Source organism: Leptonychotes weddellii, chromosome 4, assembly GCF_054177405.1.
Source record: "Leptonychotes weddellii isolate Sample4059 chromosome 4, ASM5417740v2, whole genome shotgun sequence".
In the NCBI taxonomy this organism is placed as follows: domain Eukaryota; kingdom Metazoa; phylum Chordata; class Mammalia; order Carnivora; family Phocidae; genus Leptonychotes; species Leptonychotes weddellii.
The window spans coordinates 25,140,867-25,156,061 of record NC_138372.1 but is presented as its reverse complement, the minus strand read 5'-3'; the positions used below and the strand labels follow the sequence as shown (position 1 = coordinate 25,156,061).

General features: G+C 38.5%; 1 long non-coding RNA gene across 1 annotated transcript in view; it reads right to left on the bottom strand.

Moving 5' to 3' along the window:
- Nucleotides 1-15,195, bottom strand: part of LOC145721236 (uncharacterized) — a 29,181-nt gene that overhangs the window by 2,672 nt on the left and 11,314 nt on the right. The window contains exon 2 of the long non-coding RNA XR_014144799.1: nucleotides 6,582-6,678. This is a non-coding gene — a long non-coding RNA (uncharacterized LOC145721236). The remainder of the gene's footprint in view (nucleotides 1-6,581; nucleotides 6,679-15,195) is intronic.

The window sequence follows — 15,195 nt, the reverse complement described above, 5'->3', positions numbered from 1 at the left end:
TTTTTTTTTTTAAGATTTTATTTATTTATTTGAGAGAGAGAGAATGAGAGACAGAGAGCATGAGAGGGGGGAGGGTCAGAGGGAGAAGCAGACTCCCTGCCGAGCAGGGAGCCCGATGTGGGACTCGATCCCGGGACCCCAGGATCATGACCTGAGCCGAAGGCAGTTGCTTAACCAACTGAGCCACCCAGGCGCCCCTCAAATTTCAATTCTATAGGCCATGTGACATTGAGTAATTCTCCTCATCTCTCTGAACCTCAGCTTTCTCATCTGTGAAATGGAGATGACACTGTTTCTTAGAGTTACTGAGATGATCAAAGAAGATGATGAATGAAAAGCACCTAACACTGTGCCTGGCACTTTAAGGGCTCAAAAAATGCCGAATCCCTTTGACTTCCGCCCTGGCCCAGAACAAGGTTTCTTTATCTATAGGTTGGGGGGGAAATAACTGATTTTAGAAAGACCTTTCTAATACCCAGACTTATCTAAAGGGAAGGGTTCTCAGGAAGTAGTGAGCTCCAGGCTCTGAGGGTATTGAAGCAACTTTGAAATGATGAAAAAGGTAAGGTCAGATGACTTTTGTGGTTCTTTAGAGTCTATTAAGTTAATATGAAAATATTCATTGACTTATATGTTACTGAATTTTTTCAGCAACTATTTATTGAATATTTGTCATGTGCCAAACCCTGGGTTAGGTAATGGGGATCCAAGGGTGAGCCAGAGAAGTGGGGTTCCTCTCCTCATGCAGTTCAGTCTTGAAATGAGACTAATAATAAACAGAAAATAAACCAAAAGAATAAGATAAGACCAAGTTTTCCAATCATAGAGAACTGTAAAACTCCAGTGCTAGGGGAAAATAGTATATAGAATTCATGTTTTTTTCCCCATGATTCTTTAGTCTTTGAATTTTAATTTTTTTCTCTTTCCTTTTTTTAAAATATTTTATTTACTTATTGGACAGAGATAGACACGAGAGAGGTAACACAAGCAGGGGGAGTGGGAGAGGGAGAAGCAGGCTTCCTGCTAAGCAGGGAGCCTGATGCAGGCTCGATCCCAGGACGCTGGGATCGTGACCTGAGCCACCCAGGCACCCCTTTTCTCTTTCCTTTTTCAACCATTTTCTTATTTTATCAACTCTTTTTAAAAAATCTTTTTTAATTTTGGGGGCACCTGGGTGGCTCAGTTGGTTAAGTGACTGCCTTCGGCTCAGTTCATGATCCTGGAGTCCCTGGATCGAGTCCTGCATCGGGCTCCCTGCTCGGCAGGGAGTCTGCTTCTCCCTCTGACCCTTCTCCCTCTCCTGCTTTCTGTCTCTCATTCTCTCTCTCTCAAATAAATAAAATCTTAAAAAAAAAATCTTTTTTAATTTTCATTTTTACAGTTAAGTTCTATCCTTTGTTGTATTTAATTTTATATATATATATATATATATATATATAAAATTTTTTCTTTCTCTACAATTTTGGGATGCAGTTTCTTTTAACAAACCAAAATACATCCAGAATCTAGTGTTTGGCTCTGTATTCTTCACTTGTCTGATCATATGCTCTCTTTTTTGTCTTCTTCTTTTTTTTTTTTTTGGTTGAAGTTTTAAAACTTTCATCTTTACAGTTATATTCTATCCTTTCAATGTATTTAATTTTATTTATATAAGTTTTTCTTTCTTTACAATTTTGAGATGTAATTTCCTCTAACAAACAAACCAAAATACATCAGAATATATGTATTGCTCTGTTCTGTTCACCTGTCTGTTTATATTCCTTCTTTTTTTTTTTGTCTTTTAATTTTCATTTTTACAGTTATTCTATCCTTTCATTGTATTTAATTTTATTTTTGTACATATACAAGTTTTTCTTTCTTTACAATTTTGGGATCTAGTTTTCTAACAGACCAAAATACACACAGGATCCAGTGTATTGCTCTGTTCTGTTCAACCTGTCTGATTATATTCTCTCTCTCTTTTTTTTTAATAGATTTTTATTAATTTATTTGACAGAGAGAGACACAGCGAGAGAGGGAACAGAAGCAGGGGGAGTGGGAGAGGGAGAAGCAGGCTTCCCACAGAACAGGGAGCCCAATGTGGGCCTCAATCCCAGGATCCTGGGATTATGACCTGAGCTGAAGGGCAGACGCCCAATGACTGAGCCACCCAGGCACCCCAATTTCTCTCTCTTTTTTTTAAAAAAAGATTTTATTTATTCATCTGAGAGAGAGACAGCATGAGCAGGGGGAGAGGCAGAGGGAGAAGCAAGCAGACTCCCTGCTGACTTGGAAGCCTGATGACATGATGTGGGGCTCGATCCCAAGACCTGGAGATCATGACCTGAGCCAAAGGCAGATGCCCAACCATCTGAGCCACCCAGACACCCCTATATTCTTTCTTTTTTTAATTTTATTTATTTTTTTTCAGTTTCAGGTCTCTTCTGATTTGTTTGGTGTGTATTTCTCTGGGGTTGTTGTTGCCATTTTAACATTTTGTTCTCTTGTTCATCTATTCTTCTCTTGTCAGAACGATAAGACAGAAAAATTCACCTCAAAAAAGAGAACAAGAGGCAGTACTGACTGCCAGAGACCTAATCAATATGGATATAAGTAAGATGTTGGAACTAGAGTTCAGAATAATGATTATAAAGATACTAGCTGGGCTTGAAAAAAAGCATAGAAGACACTAGAGAATCCCTTTCTGAGGAAATAAAAGAACTAAAATCTAATCAAAATCAAGTTGAAATAAAAAAGGCTATTAATGAGATGCAATAAAAAATGGAGGCTCTAAATGCTAGGATAAATGAAGCAGAAGAGAGAATTAGTGATATGGAAGATAAATTGATGGAGAAAAAAAAAGCTGAGAAAAAGAGAGATAAACAACTACTGGATCACCAGGGGAGAATTCGAGGGATAAGTGATACCATAAAGTGAAACAATATTAGAATAATTGGGATCCCAGAAGAAGAAGTGAGAGAGAGAGAGAGAAAGAGAGAGGCAGAAGGTATATTGGAGCAAATTATAGCAGAGAACTTTCCTAATCTGGAGAAACAGGAATTCAAGTCCAGGAGGCACAGAGAACTCCCCTCAAAATCAATAAAAATGGGGTCAACACCCTAACATATAATAGTGAAACTTGCAAATCTCAGAGACAAAGAGAAAATCCTGAAAGCTGCTTGGAACAAGAGATCCGTAACCTACAAGGGTAGAAGCATTAGGCTGGCAGAGACCTATTCACAGAGACATGGCAGGGCAGAAAGGATTGGCATGATATATTCAAGGTGCTAAATGAGAAAAATATGCAGCCAAGAATACTTTATCCAGCTAGGATGTCATTCAAAATTGAAGGAGAGATAAAAGGCTTCCAGGACAGAAACTAGAAAAATTTGTGATCACTAAATCAGCCCTGCAAGAAATATTAAAAGGGATCCTTTAAGCAAAGAGAGAGCCCAGAAGTAACATCGACCAGAAAGGAAAAGAGACAATACACAGAAACACTGACTTTACAGATAATACAATGGCACAAATTCATATTTTTCAATAGTTACTCTGAATGTCAATGGACTAAATGCCCCAATCAAAAGACACAGGGTATCAGATTGGATAAAAAAGCAAGATCCATCGATATGCTGTCAGGCCCAAAGACACCTCCAGATTTAAAGTGAGAGGGTAGAAAACCATTTATCATGCTAATGGACATCAAAAAAAAAAAAAAAAGCTGGTGGGGCAATCCTTATATCAGACCAATTAGATTTTGAATGAGAGACTGTAATAAGAGGTGAGGAAGGACACTATATCATAATTAAAGGGTATATCCAACAAGAAGATCTAACAATTGTAAATATTTATGCCCCTAACATGGGAGCAGCCAATTATATAAACCAATTAATAACAAAATTAAAGAAACACACCAATAATGATACAATAATAAGTAGGGGACTTTAACACCCCACTCACTGCAATGGACAGATCATCTACAGATCATCTACTCTAATGGAAGATCAACAAGGAAACAAGGGCTTTGAATAACACACTGGACCAGATGGACTTCACAGATATATTCAGAGCATTCCATCCTAAAGCAACAGAATACATATTCTTCTCAAGTGCACATGGAACATTCTCCAGAATAGATCACATGCTGGGTCACAAATCAGGTCTCAACCGGTACCAAAAGATTGGGATCATTCCCTGCATATTTTCGGACCACAATGCTTTGAAACTGGAACTCAATCACAAGAGGAAATTTGGAAAGAACTCAAATACATGAAGGCTAAAGAGCATCCTACTAAAGAATGAATGGGTCAACCAGGAAATTAAAGAAGAATTTTAAAAAATCATGGAAACAAATGAAAATGGAAACACATCTGTTCAAAACCTCTGGGACACATGAGGCACCTGGGTGGCTCAGATGGTTAAACGTCTGTGTTTGGCTCAGGTCTGGACCTCAGGATCTCGGTATTGAGCCCTGCATCAGGCTCTGTACTCAGTGGGGATTCTGATTGAGATTCTCTCTCTTCCTCTCCCTCTGCCCCTCCCCCACCTGTGCTTGCTCTCTCTCAAATAAATAAATAAATTTGAAAGAAAGAAAGAAAGAAAGAAAGGAAAACTAGATCACTAGAGCTGGATGAGATCAACAAAGGAGTGAGAAGACAAGAGGGCAGAGAATGGAGTCCTGAATCACTTCAACATTTGGAGGTTTGCTTAACAAGAAGCCAGCAAAGGAGACTACGAAGCATCAGCCAATAAAGTAGAAGGAAATGAGGAGAGTGGTATATTATTGAAGCTAATAAAAGAAAGTGTTTCAAGAAGGAAGTGGTTAACCATGTTGAAAACTTCATAGAAGTTGATCAAGATGAGAACAACAGAGAAGTGTATTTGGCAAACTAGAGGTCAATGGTAGCTTTGACAAGTGCAACTTCAGGGAGTGAAGAGGTTAAAAGGTTGGTTGGATCATTATGAAAGGTTAAGAAGCGGAGAAAGCAAATATAGACAACCTTCCCATAAGTTTGAAGACTTATGGAAAGGTTATGAGTAGGAGTAAGTGGAAAGGTAGCTGAAGAGACATATGCTGTCAAGGGAGAATTTTGTTTATGTGTGTTTTAAGATGAGAGATCCTTAGGCATGTGATTTTGGTGATAGACATGATCTGGTAGAGAAGGAGAAATTGATGGTACAGCAGAGGGAAGGAATTTGATCCTTGGGAAGACAAAGGAATGTGGGATAAGAGTGTAGACCCAGGTGAAAAAGCAGTGAATATGGATCCTGATGCAGATCAGAAAAGTTGGTAGACTCTCTCTCTCTGTGTCAAAGAAAGAAAGAAAAGTTGGTAGATTAGGTGGGAGGAAGATGAATTTGAATGCTTCTACTTTCTCAATGAATTATAAATTGAAGTCATATGAGAGTAAAGGGGGACGGAGTATGTTGGAGGTTTGAAGGGAGTAGAAAAGGTCATATTGGACAGTGGGGAAACAAAATTATACCAGGGGGAGTATAGCAGCATTACTGGGAAGTATTGAGTCTCGTTTAAGGTTTGTAGTCAGAAATTTCAGTTGAGACAGCACAGGTGAGTGATTTTCTCCAGCTATGTCCAGCTGCTCAGGTACAGATGTGGACTACCCAGTGAATTGGGTGTAAGAGGATTTGGAGTTCTGTCAGTGAATGTAATGAAAAGAAAGTGACAAGAGAATTATGAATATTTACAATATTGTGATTGCAGTGATGTACCACGGAATCTAGACTGGGAGAGAAAAAAATGAGAACATGAGGAGAGTGGGATAATTAGTGAAAAGTGATGATGTTGATAGATTAAGGGACTCCATGAGGTTCTGATTCAACACTAGGAGGTGTATTGATTTCATTCCTTACAGTGGCAGAATAAAGGAGAAAAGTCATAAGATTATCCTAATAGATGCTGAAAAACCATTCAGTAAAATCCCACACTCCTGTTAACACACACACACACACACACACACACGATTATTAGTAAGCTGGGAATAGAAGGAAATTTTCTTTCTTTTTTTAAAAAGGTTTTATTTATTTATTTGACAGAGAGAGAGACAGCGAGAGAGGGAACACAAGCAAGGGGAGTGGGAGAGGAAGAAGCAGACTTCCCGCCGAGCAGGGAGCCCAACGTGGGGCTTGATCCCAGAACCCCTGGATCATGACCTGAGCTGAAGGCAGACGCTTAACGACTGAGCCACCCAGGCGCCCCTAGAAGGAAATTTTCTAAATGAGTTAGTATATGAAGCAATTTCAACAGTAACTATTACAAATATATAGTAACTTCTGCTATTATTACTCTCTTTCGATAATGTCATAAAAAGTATCTACCAGAAACCAAAGGCAAACATTGTACTTATAGTAGAGGTTCCACATAAGGGGATGCCCACACTATGATCCCTATAAAGGCAATCATCCAAAGTTAAATGTGTAAATATTATATAAAGATACATTCTATCAAATTAAATACTTTATATTAAATGCAGGTGCATCCTATTAAGTTGAACATGTTACTATAATATGCACAAATTGTGCTACTCATGCAAGGAGTAAGTGAGAAAGTATTTGGGCAGGTCTTTAGTCTCCATGAAACTCACCTCAAATAAACTGTTAACATTTTGTTCCCCTTGTCAGGATATTTCTAGGGGACAAAGGGAAGTCAGCTGCAGAATATCTTTCATGATGACTTGCTGTCTGTTGAATGAAGCAACTCTAAGTCAACAATTTGTTTAGATAATGCCTTCATGCTTCTGATAATTGAGAATCTACCCATCAAATTACCTGTTAAAAATGGCAAACCCCACTAAGTTAAAGTACAAGAAAAGCATGTCAATGATCATCTGTACTAGTCAACAATGCATTGGGGTACTTAACTACTGCTGAGAGACAAGAAAAGATAAGGTATAAATATTGGGAAAAAAGACACAATAAAAGCATTATTTGAAGAAGAAAGATAGAGCCTACAAAATCTAAGTGAACCAACTCAAAAATTATTAGAATGGATGTTAATAAAATAGTTATATATAAAAGTATCATATATAAATCAATAGCTTTCCTATAGACCAGCAATAACTTATTAGAATATGTCACAGAAAAGAATCAATTCACAATTGCTGCAATGTCTATAAAGAACCAAGAAATAAACTTAGCGAGAAACGTGAATGTCCTATATGAATAAAATTATGAAGTTTTACTCTAAGATATAAAAGAATATCCAAATAAATAAAGACATATGGGAGACCACTTATTTTAAAGATGCTATTGCTACTCAAATTGATCTTTTTAAAAATGAAATTTGGCAGGTTGACAGAAAAATGTTAGAATAGCCAAAAATGTTGAGCAAATGGGAGGAAGGACTTACCCTATCAGATATCAAAATGTGCTATGAGGCTATAATTATTCAAATATAATATTATTAGCCCAAGAATAGATGAACATAAAAAGAATAAAGTGTCCAAGACCAGATTTTCTTCCCCATCTATCTATCTATTGGAATTTGGTATGAAAAAGATGGCATTTCAAATTAGAGGGGAAAATAATGTCTGTAACAAATGTTGTTGGGACAACTGGCTATTCATTTGGGAAAAATAATATGCTCCAACCATTGCTCACACCATACACAAAAATAAATTCCAGGTTGATTAAAATAGATAAACTTCAAACACAAAGTAATACTAGAAACTATAGAATATTTCCAAATTTGGGGGCGCCTAGGCATCAGACTCTTGGTTTCAGCTCGGATCATGATCTCAGGGTCTTGGGATCGAGCTCCACGTCAGGCTCCATGCTCGGCACAGAGTCTTCTTCTCTTCCTCTCCCTCTGCCCCTTTCCCACTCTCTTTCTTTCTAAAATAAATAAATAAACCTTTAAAAGAAAAGTATTTCCAAATTTTGAGGGGGTAGGAAAGGCATTCTTAAACAAAATACAAAATTTGGAAAACATAAGGAAAAAGACCAACAGATTTAATAACATGAAAAATTAAAACTTCTCACAAAAAACACCATAAAATTAACTATAAAGGTCTCCTACAAAACAGTCAGTTTAAGACTAACAATACAGTAGAAAAATTAGCAACTCACAGAAGAAATACAAATGCTAACAAATATGAAAATGTGTGCAATCATTAGCAATCAGAAAAGCAAAGTACAAAAATGAGATATTCTAAAAATTCCTAGCTTCAGGTGTGCCTGGGTGGCTCAGTCAATTAAACGTCTGCCTTCGGCTCAGGTCATGATCTTGGAGTGCCAGGATCCAGCCCCGCATTGGGCTCCCTGCTCAGTGGGCAGTCTGCTTCTCCCTCTCCCTCTACTCCTTCCCCACTTGTGCTCTCTGTCTCTCGCTCACTCTCTTTCTCAAATAAATAAATAAGTTTTTTAATAAACAAATAAAATAAAATAAATTCCTAGCTTGAAAAATATCTTAAAAATTTATTACAACCAGTTGGTAAGAGTGAGGGAAATTACTATTCTTGAACAATGTTGGTGGGGTTGTAAATTGGGACAGCATTTTTGGAAGGTAGTCAGTCATTGTCTATTAAAAACTTAATTGTGCCTTCCCTCAAAAACTTAATTCCATTCTTGGTCTTTGTTTTGAGAAACTTGAACTTCTGTACACACATACAAGGATGTTTTTTCAGTACAGCATTGATTGCAATAGGAAAAAATAGAAACAACCTTAACATTCACCAAAGGGAATTGTTAAAAAGTGGGTTACATTTCTATTATAGAATAATAAGTAACAATTAAAATGTATGAGATACATCCATATGTATTGGCATGGAAGGATCTCTAAAATATATTCTTTTTTTAAAGATTTTATTTATTTATTTGATAGAGACAGCGAGAGAGGGAACACAAGCAAGGGGAGTGGGAGAGGGAGAAGTAGGCCTCCCACCTAGCAGGGAGCCCAATGCGGAGTTCGATCCCAGGACCCTTATCATGACCTGAGCCGAAAGCAGGTGCTTAACGACTGAGCCACCCAGGCGCCCCTAAAATATGTTCTTAAGGTGAAAAAATACAGTTGCAGGATAAGATGTACAATACGATCTTGTTAATATAAAATATAATATGTACTTGTATATGCAAAACTATAAATGCACAGAAAAATATCAGGGATTATATGTACACATAAAATATTAATAGTGGTTACCTCAATGAGGGAATTAGGAGGCAGCTAAAGAGGACTATACACTTTATTCTTTTTTTTAATTTTTAAAAAAGATTTTATTGATTTATTTGAGAGGAAGAGAGCACAAGCGAGAGAGAGCATGAGCAGGGGGAGGGGTGGAGGGAGAAGGAGAAGCAGACTCCCCACTGAACAGGGAGCCCAACACGGGACTTGATCCCAGGACTCCATAACCATGACCTCAGCTGAAGGCAGACGCTTAACTGACTGAGCCACCCAGGCGCCCCTATACATTTTATTCTATTCATTTTCATAGAATGTTTAAAATAAAGTAATGTATTCATATAGTATTTGCATAACACTAAAATAGAGAGTAATAAAATGAAAGATAATTATAGAAAGTTTGGAACATAAATAGAAACATCCATCCCATCTAAAATCAGAATGGAGATTTTATTAATGTAGTACATGACCATTGTTTAGATTTCCATACTGCTACATCTCAAGAGTCTTGCTTCCCAAAGGCAACCATTTTCAATTCTTTTTTTTTTCTTCTTTTCTTTTTTTTTTTTAAAGATTTTGTTTTTATTTATTCGTGAGAGAGAGAGAGGCAGAGGGAGAAGCAGGCTCCCAAGGAGCAGGGAGCCTGATGCGGGACTTGATCCCAGGACCCTGGGACCATGACCTGAGCTGAAGGCAGACGCTTAACCATCTGAGCCACCCAGGCGCCCCAACCATTTTCAATTCTTTTGGGTGTTTCTTTGGATATTTACTGCCATATTTCTAGGTAATGTGCTTATAATAGTGTTCAATTAATCACTAAAACTATCTAATGACTATTGTGGAAGATGTGAATTTAATACTGTTATTGACATCCCCTCCTCTCCTTCCATTTTCCCAATAGAGTTATATTACACTTTTTGTTTAAATTTTGCCTTATTTTTTACTACAGAATAAAGCATCCAAGACCATTCTCTCTCTCCCTCTCTCCTATCTATCTATGTATCTATCTATCTATCTATTGAAATTTAGTACATGAAAAAGATGGCGTTTTAAACTAGAGGGGCTGAGGGATGAGGGAAATAAGGAGAGGTTGGTAAACGTCCAGCCATGAGATGAATAGGTCTAATGTACTAATATAAAACATGGTGATTAAAGTTGATAACACTGTTATATAATTAAAATTTTCTAATGGAGTGCCTGGGTGGCTCAGTAGGTTGAGCATCTGACTCTTGATTTCAGCTCAGGTCATGATCTCAAGGTCGTGGGATCAAGCCCCAGGTTGGGCTCTGTGCTGGGCATGGGCATGGAGCCTGCTTGGGATTCTCTCTCTCCCTCTGCCCCTCCCCACCCCCTCTAAAAAAATAAAATAAAATTTGCTAAGAGAGTAGATCTTAAATGTTCTCTCACACACATGCAAATAAATATGTGAAGTGATGTATCTGTTAATTAACTAGATGGTGGAAATCCTTTCACAGTGTATATGTATATCAAATTACCATGATGTATGCTTTAAATATCTTACAACTGGGATGCCTGGGTGGCTCAGTCAGTTAAGCGTCTGCCTTTGGCTCAGGTCATGATCCTGGGGTCCTGAGATCAAGTCCAGCCTCAGGCTTCTTGCTCAGCGGGGAGCCTGCTTCTGCCTCTGCCACTCCCCCTGCTTGTGCTCTCTTTCTCTCTGACAAATAAATAAATAAAATCTTCAAAATAAATATCTTACAGTTTTGTCAGTTATATTTCAATAAACTAGAGGAGGGGAAGAGAGTCACATTACGAACTATTTAAAATGAAAAACAAGGCAATTATTAACTCTAACAAGAACAAAAAAGTTAAACAGGAAAGGAAGTATTGTCATAGCGGGTGATAGCTGTGGATTCTGGATATGTTTTGAAGACAAAATTTACTGATCAACTGGATATAGGGTATAAAAGAAGGAGAAGCATTAAGTATAATTCCAAGCTTTCAGTGCTGTTAGTACCCTCAGATGTCTGCATCTCTGTGCCTGAGGCCTTTCCCAGAAGTGCAAAGGAAAAGCCAGTCTTAACAATTCCTACCTTAGATTGGAAGTGCTGGGAAATTAACCCTGACCGTGGAAAGCTAGGTCGACCAGTGATCCTCAGGAATTGGTGTATAAATACCCCAGCTCCTTAGTCCCTCAGATGGGATAATTCTGACACATGTGTTTTATATCAGTTCCCACAAGATTAAGCTCCAGCCAATCAGTGGTAGCTGGCTGAACAACACATCTTCATTGGCCACCTTCTCTTCCATATATCACTTCCCCACTCTCCTCCTAGTGAATCCTGCTTCTGTAAAATATAAACTATTTGTACTTGAATCCTTATCTCAGAGTCGGCTTCTGGGGAAACTCAAACTAACACATAAGGTTTTCAGCTTGAGCAGCTGGGAAAGACATTTATTAATGTTTATCTATTAATAAATTGACATTTATTAAGATGAGGAAGACTTTGGTGGGTGCAGATTCTTGGGGGGAAGACCAGTAGTACATTTTGAACACATTAGTTTTGAGGTGCCTATTAGAGCACCAAGTGGAGAGGTTTAGTAGACATAGAGATACACAATCTGGAGTCAGGGAAGAGATTGGTCTAAAGATATATATTTGGGAGTCAACAGTATTTGGATATTATTTAAAGCCAGGAGGTTGGATAATATCACTAAGGGAGTGAGTGTAGATGGAGAAGAAAAGAGATTCTGGGATTGATAGGGCCCTGGGCACTGTAACATTTAAAGATCAAAGAAATGAGGAAGATCCAGCAAAGGAGATTGAGAAGAAATGGCCAAAGAGGTAGGAGGAAAAGAAGGGTGTGTGAAATCCCAGAAATGAAGGGAGGCAAGTGTTATATTAGTCCCTTTTTAAAAATATTAGTCTCGGGCGCCTGGGTGGCTCAGTTGGTTAAGCGACTGCCTTCGGCTCAGGTCATGATCCTGGAGTCCCAGGATCGAGTCCCACATCGGGCTCTCTGCTCGGCAGGGAGTCTGCTTCTCCCTCTGACCCTCCTCCCTCTCATGCTCTCTGTCTCTCATTCTCTCTCTCTCAAATAAATAAATAAAATCTTAAAAAAAAATTAAAAAAAATAAAAATATTAGTCTCTTATTTTTTGTTTGTTTGGGTCTCCTTCATTTATTTGGGGGGCTTTCATCAAATGTCTGCTGATCTTTTTGTCCACTCACGTTGAAGAGTCAGGTATTAAAAGGTTGATTTGAATTCTGTATCTATGTGTGGAGTTTCAGTGGCTTTTATAATAGCAGCTACAACTTGTTCAGTCTCTCCAGAGAAAGTGTCCTCATTTTCATACCTAGGAAGGGATTAACCTAGCTACCAAACAAAGAGACTGGGGTGAGAGTAGACAGAGAAGTGTGTTTTCTCTTTTGCGGTATATAGACTTCCAATGAGTTTCCTTTTTTCTAGTGAGGCACCTCTCCGGTTCAATTGCTCCACAGACTAACCCTCGAGACTCCTGCCGGGCAGGGGCAGGCATCTCACAGGTGCAAGATTGTAGATGGACCTGAAGGGCTAATGGATCATAGAGACTTTCATCCAATTCTTTGTCTTTAATCCATTCTTCTCCCTGGGTCTTTCTTCCTGGGTTTCTGGGTCCTCTCTAGTACTTGAGCTTAGCTGGAGTTCTGTGGCAGGAAATGCCATGCTTCTCATTAGCACCACCTCTGCAGACACTTGGTATGCAGTCTTCTCAGCCCTGCTAATTTTTCCACTTGGCTTTCCATCTTCTTATCCTCTGATGCCTCCTCTCCCACTCTCTTTATCCTTGTGGGTTTATTCTGGTTTTATTCACTTGCTGTCATTTTTGTGGGGCTCCAAGAAGGAGAAGAGATAAACATATGTGTTCAAACTACCAGTTCTCCTCCTCAACAACAGTATTTTGATATATCAAATGTGTAGCAATGTCCTAGGTTCTGGGACCAGAATTTTAGAAGAGATGGGAGTTCTTCCCTAGAGAAGCCACATTCCTTAGAGTTCTTGGTGCCTCTGGTCTTCCAGAGTATCTCTTGTTTTCTTTTTCCCAGAGGCTAGAACTGGACCAGAAGTATTTCTGCCTGGTCCATCCATCTATTTTCCAACTACCTGACTGTGGAGGCATTTCCTACTTGCCAAGGGGCCAACTCAGGTTGACTCCTCCATGTTGTCAAGCCTTCTATGTCCATAATAGCCACATGAGAGGAATATGCCCAACTGTATTAAATCCTAAAAGTGATGGTAGTCATAAAAAGGATTCTCTGAGTTATATAGGGAAAATATTTGGGAACTTTGGGCAGAGAGTATGTATATGGAGTAGGTAGGGGTGATTTGGACCACAAATTTATATTATTGCCCACATAATATGGGCTTAGGCTTAGACTAGTCTTTCTATATCCATTACATCATTCCATTTTGTTTAATGGTGGTGGAAGGAATTAGCATTTATTTAGTGCCTACTGCATACCAGTGAGTTAGGGGTCTGAGCACATACCACTTCATATAATCATTATTTCTTTTGGGGGAAATTGAATCTGAGAAAAGGGAAGTAACTTTCCTGCAGTCACACAGCTGATAAATGGGAGGGCCAGTACTGGAATGAGGATCTCTCTGATGCCAGTGCCCAGGCTTGTTTCCTCTGACTCTTGCCTCACCTGGACTATAGCAACAATCTCCTCATTGCTATTCCTATCTCCAGCATTTCTCTTCTCAGCCCATTCTCTAGGCTATAGCAAGCTGAACTTCCTGAAACACATGTTTACCTTGACTTAACATTGGTTGGCTTCTCTTTGGTAATGTGGGTCCAAATTGTTTGATATTTAATGGTGGTAAGAATCAGTTTGTTATGTGATTTTAGGCAAATCATCTTCTGTTGCATACTGACCCAAGCCAGTTTGTTCATTTATTAATTATATTCTATTAATAAACTATTAACTATTGAGTGGGGTTTTTTGGGGGGTTTGTTTTTATTGCAAGGGTGAGGGGCAGCTATCAGTAGCCTTCAACAGGAAGAGATGGGTCACATGTTCCTTCCTCAAACCTTACCACCAAGTGGTGTGCTACAATGAAAGCAAGTCTCAGACTGAAATCTGCCACAGGCTCAAATATTTATTAACAAGCAGGCAAAACCAGTCATACAACTTGTTAGCTCAATGAAGTCTTAGCTCCTGATCTTTTTAGACACTTTGCCAAGCACTTGGCATGAAAGGTTTACTTTAGGTAAATAAGAAAATATTCTAGCAGCAGGATTTATCTGACATGCTAGTCAGAATCAGGTAACACAATCCTCCACTAAATGGGAAGAAAAAAACTGAATAGGTCCTAGCCCATAACATCTCTCTAAAGGAACCTTGTTGTTGGGCACACTAGATTCTTATATCTTGGCTAGGCAAGGGTGGGGATGCTTGTACAATATAATACTTCTACCCGAATCACATATCTTGACACCACTCATTTCACCCATGAGAAACTGTATCTAACATCTAACTGTATTCAACGGTTTCTAATGCTGATTGGAGACGGAGATAGTGGAAGTTCTTATAACTGCTACTGGAATGTAGACAATTGACTAGCATTCTCAGATACTAACTAACCACTCCTAAAGTATATTTCTTATTAGGGTACTTCAATGTTAACTAATAGCTTTACACCCTAATAGGTTTACACTAAAGCTAGTTAATATACATGTATATCAAACTTTCTAGTCTGAAGTATTTTAACACTTATTAACATATAATATATCATATTCTATATTCTATATTATTGTATTTAATATAAGTAAATTACAACATAATACCTCCTCTAGGGCTCATTTTATTTACATGAAGAGATAGGATGAACTGACTTCTAAAGTTTCTTCCATGATTCTTTTTTTTTTTTAAAGATTTTATTTATTTATTTGACAGAGAGAGAGATCACAAGCAGGCAGACAGGCAGGCAGAGGGAGAGGGAGAAGTAGGCTCTCTGCTGAGCATGGAGCCCAATGCAGGGCTCGATCCCAGGATGCTGGGATCATGACCTGAGCCGAAGGCAGACACCCAACTGACTGAGCCACCCAGATGCCCTTTCCATGATTCTTTTTTTTTTT